The sequence below is a fragment of the Populus nigra genome, chromosome 1 (assembly GCF_951802175.1).
Source record: "Populus nigra chromosome 1, ddPopNigr1.1, whole genome shotgun sequence".
Lineage (NCBI taxonomy): Eukaryota > Viridiplantae > Streptophyta > Magnoliopsida > Malpighiales > Salicaceae > Populus > Populus nigra.
Window position 1 is genome coordinate 49,468,754 of NC_084852.1, and position 5,342 is coordinate 49,474,095.

Consider the following 5,342-nt stretch of genomic DNA (forward strand, 5'->3'; position numbering starts at 1 on the left):
TAATTGTGTGTCATGAAATGACTTGGAAATGTCAAAAACAAGTTTTAGAACCTAATGGCTTTTTTTTATTATCAATTTTTCATGAACGACATTAATAATGATGTCCCTAAATATCCAAGTAATTTAGGAATAAAACTTATGTATTAGATAATCATTTCATCTCTTAATTCAAGCAATATGATTTATTCTCCCTAACCAAGATGTTTGGTGGCTTGATATGGAAAGCTCAAGTGATTGGTAGTTGGTAGCTTATGGTGTCTGGTAAGCCAATATGACTGGTAGATGGTACTTGCAAAAGGTTCCCTTTAATGGATGTGGGGATTCTTAAGTCATTAACTTTATAGAAAGAAAGTGCAATTATATATATATATTAAAGAGAAAGACTTTGAAAATATATATGCTAAAAATGTTAAGAATGAAGAGATTATGAGTCTTTAGTTTGAATTATTCATGGTGTATGTAATATCCCACATCGGCGGGTGAGGGAGTGGTAGCTGGCCTTATTAAGAGTGCTAGTTGTCAACTTGTCATACGCGTTTTGAGGCGTCAGGCTCAGAAGTGGGCTCGCGTCACCAAGAACAAAACCGTGAGGGCGTTAAGGCCTCAAGCAAACAATATATGGCAAGTTAGGCCGAGCTGTTACATTTGGTATCAAAGCCGACCTCACTAGTTGTCCGGTTGTGCCGACGGGGTCGTCGAGCTCCTTAAAGGGAGTGGATTGTAATATCCCACATCGGCGGGTGAGGGAGTGTTAGCTGACCTTATTAAGAGTGCTGGTTGCCAACTTGTGATACGCGTTTAGGGCATCAGGCTCAGAAGTGAGCTCGTGTCACTAGGAACAAAACCATGAGGGCGTTGAGGCCCAAAGCGGACAATATATGGCAGGTTGGGCCGGACTGTTACAGACTTACAGTGTATAGTTCATGAGTCTTTTTTTTTTTGTAGAGAGAATGAGCTAAAATATAATTTCACCATTGTGATATTTTGAGTTATATTCTACTCAAAATAATACGTTAAATTTAATATGTATATTGATTAGTTGTTAAAAGTGGTTAATGTTAAATTTATGCTTATAATATTGAGTCAAGTGTTTTCATGTCTTCTTTTATGAAAAATAAAGATAAGAATTAATGTGTTCTTAGATAGCTTGTGAATTGATCAAAATCTGATAATAAGATCTAGAAATCGACAAGAGGCTGGAGAAGACTATGAGAAATAATGAATCATTCCGTTAATTTTTTCAGACTCAAGTGCTTGGGTTGTATTCTAGCCTAGGTGTTTTGGTTTTTATCCAAGCCTAGTAGTGGTTGGCTTGGTTCCGAGCCTATATATTTAATTTTCTTTAATTTACTTATTTTCAAATATTTTTTAAGGATATAAATGAGTTAAAAGTTTGGTTTTTTCTTTTCATCAAAATTAATATGAAAAAAATATTTGTTTAAAATAAACAATAAATTATTTTATACAATTTTCTAATAGTTTGTAACAATTAAAAAAATAAATTAATTTTTATATAAATTAAATAAGATTATTAATGAAAAATGATTTTTATTAAGAGATATAAGAAGAATTTTTTTTTTTTACCAAATGATTGAGTTTTTTTTAACAAACTAAATGGATATCAATATTAAAAATGAATATAATAATTAACACATATATAATGTAATGAAGTGAAAAATGGTCATTGGTCATGCTCTTCATGGAATTGGATTTAACGATGAAGATGTGGAGAGTGAAAGATAATCAAAATTATGAAATTATTATCTTAACTTTTTAAAGATTTTAAATTAGTGTGGATGCAAATATTTTATTTAATATATAATTGAATTGATTATTTATTTTATTATTGAGTAAATCATTATTTAATTATATTATCTTCTTAGCAATCAATTATCTTTTTTACAATGATTACAAATACTTTATTAACATGATTTTGATGAGCGAGAAATTATCATTTTAAATTAGTTAAAAAAAATTAAATTTATTATAAATGAAAATAAAAATAAAAATATTTATTTATTATTTTAAACATGTTAAAATTGATTTTTATGCATGTTATGTTATTATGTCTTGTTCTTTGTCAACTAAATAAAAAATATATATAAATATTTATCATATCTTATAATCATTACCAAACACAACTCCGTATCTTTCATCTGGTCTCTTTCTTCCCAATTATTTCCATCTCTCCCGTAAAAAAAGAGACAGAATATTAACTCAAAAAGAGACAGAATATTTTCCATCTCCACAAATTTACTTCAACAAATGCTAGTACCTTAAAGACTTGTATTTTTTTTGCTGCAATTCAAGGACTTGGTCTTTTCCTTTGCTGCAATCCTGTTTACGGCCTCCACTTTTAAGATTCTACTTTGCTGGAAATCCACATATAGTTAATTTTTCCTTATACTGAAATATTAGGAAAACTTGTTTGCATTTTCTTGGAATCTATCAACAGCTTGTTGAGAGTCTTTTAAAACACTGAAACCACATACATTCTAATTTTGATGCAAAAAGGCAACAAATTGAAATTACAAATACGTTGTCCGATTATTATTGATTAACTACTGAAGAAAACTCCTGCCATGGAATATATTTTTTTCGAACAATAAAACTTGGTTTTCAGCTTATTATGCCACTGAATGAACATGGACATGGTGGGATGGCAACTTGAACAATTCCTTCCAGCATCAGCATAACCTTTTTCATGGTAGGCCTCAGAGAGGGGTCTTCCTGGATGCACCAAAGGGCAATCATCACATATTTCTCTAGTCTTTTCATATCACTTGTGGCCTCTGGGTCATCATCAACTAAAGCATCAAGTGTGCGTCTGCGAAAGCAATCATAAGCCCAGTCTGTCAGAATTTCTCTATCATTCTCGCCTGTTTCAATACCAACACTTCTTCGGCAAGAAATGATCTCGAGCAGCATGACTCCAAAACTGTACACGTCAACCTTTACAGTGATTGGTTTAGAACTGAACCATTCAGGTGCAACATACCCTTTTGTGCCTCTAATGTTGGTTTTTGTATGTGTCTGATTGATCATCAAAAGCTTTGCCAACCCGAAGTCAGAAATTCGAGCATTGTAGGAGCCATCAAGAAGGATGTTTTGTGGCTTTATGTCGCAGTGGATGATTTGGGTGCTGCATTCTTCATGCAAGTACAAGAGGCCTTTCCCCGTCCCCAAGGCGATTTGAGTCCTCTGGTGCCATCTGGGTTTCAAGTCTCCAAAGAGTAAGCTTGCCAAAGTACCACTGCTCAAGAACTCATAAACTAGCAACCTGTTTTGTCCTTCATCACAATACCCTAGCAGTCGAACAAGATTCTTGTGATGTGTTTGGCCAATCACTACCAGAAATTCGCTAAATAGCAACGGATTTACCGACGGAATATTTCTATTGGTAATTTGAGGTCGAAATTACCGACGGACACTATTCCGTCCGTAATATTACGGTCGGTAACTACCGACGGCAAATTTGAATTACAGACGAAAAAGTTTCCGTCGTAAGAAAAAAAAAACGGGTCGCTGACGTGGAGGTTTTGGCGGGTTATTTTTTCCGACGAAATCACCGACAGATTAAAAAAGACAGCCCGTATAGCGACTGTCATTTATATTGCCGACGGAATCCCCGATGGATTTGAAATGGCAGATCCATACGGTGACGTGCCGATTGCTCCATCAGAATCATCGACGGAGTGTCCGTAGGTGAAACCGTCGGGAAAAGTTAATATATGTCCGATCTGCCGACCCTCTCTCCTCCCCTATTTCTCCTTCTTCTTCCTAATCCCAACTCTCCCCATCTGCAAACAACCAGCCCCCCTCCCCCCCTAAACAAAAATCTCCCTCATATCAGCACAACAAGTTAATTTCTTGCAGTTTTGTGGTCCCAGCATCCGTGTTCTGATTTACCGACGGATTTTATCAATTTTTGTAAGTAATTCTATCTTTTTAAATTTTAACATTTAATTAAATGTCAATTTTATTGTTTTTTTAGTATATGTATTTTGTTAGTAGATGTACATGTTTTATTGTTATTTCTTAAACAAACTTGTAGTATATGAATTTATAATTCTATACCTGTTATGGTTTGTTTTAGATTTTGTAAGATTATATTTGTTTGTAAATTGTTAAAACTTTATGGAACTATTGAAGTACATGTGCTGTTTTGAAATAATTAATAGCTTGTTTAATGGGTCCGTTTAAAGTTTTATCAATGGTATTGCGGAGTGGTAATTTTCATAAATTTATATATTTTAATTTGTATGGATGTTGATAAATGATAATGAATATTTAATATTTATGAGAAGTTGTGATTGGTTTGTTGGATAATCTCGAGGTAAAGTAATATTTTTGCAAGTTTATTTACCTAACTTAGTTAATTAATACATGATGTCATCATAATTTTATAAAGGTTCGATATAAATCATGGATGATCGTTCATGGATGTATCGAGATTCACCCCAAGGATTGCGGAGGATGGATTATTGTAACGGGGTTCAGGGTTTTATTAATTTCGCAATATCTATTCCTAGAAATTTTACTGGAGGCGGTATTAGGTGTCCAAGCAGGAAGTGTCAAAATAAAAAGTATCTGCATCCAGATGTTGTAATGATGCATCTTCTACACAAAGGGTTTATGGAGAATTACCAGTGTTGGTATGCACATGAAGAAGTATTTGTTAGCGAGAGTGAGAGGAGAATGGAAGAAATGGTGGTTGGGTCTACTTCTAGTGCTAGCAACGTGCATGAAGCGACAAATGACAACACTAATCCTTACAGAAATATGGTTATGGATGCAATGAGAATGAATCAAGGTAATGTCAGTCAATGTCCAATCGTAGAAGAAGAACCTAATGCAGATGCAGCTAGGTTTTTTGATTTGTTGAAAGATTTTGACGAACCATTATGGGATGGCTGCACGAACCACAGTAAATTATCGGTCGTAGCATAGGTGTTCACCATCAAGTCAGATCACGGGTTGAGTGAGGCCGGGTATGACAAGATTCTTGAATGGGCAAGAAGCATTTTACCTGAAGGGAACAGGCTGAAAGAGAACTTCTATGCTGCGAAGTCCATGATGAAACCCCTCGGTTTAGGATACCAGAAAATTGACATGTGCCCTAACTTCTGCATGTTATACTACCTTAAAAATGTTGAGATGACCGAATGCATGACATGCGGGCATTCCCGTTAAAACCTAGAACTGGCAGGGGAAAGACTCTAGTGGCATATAAAAAACTTAGATACTTCCCGATCACACCTAGACTACAGAGGTTATTCATGTCACCAAGGACTGCTGAGCACATGACATGGCACCAAGCACACCATGCGGTTGATGGAGTG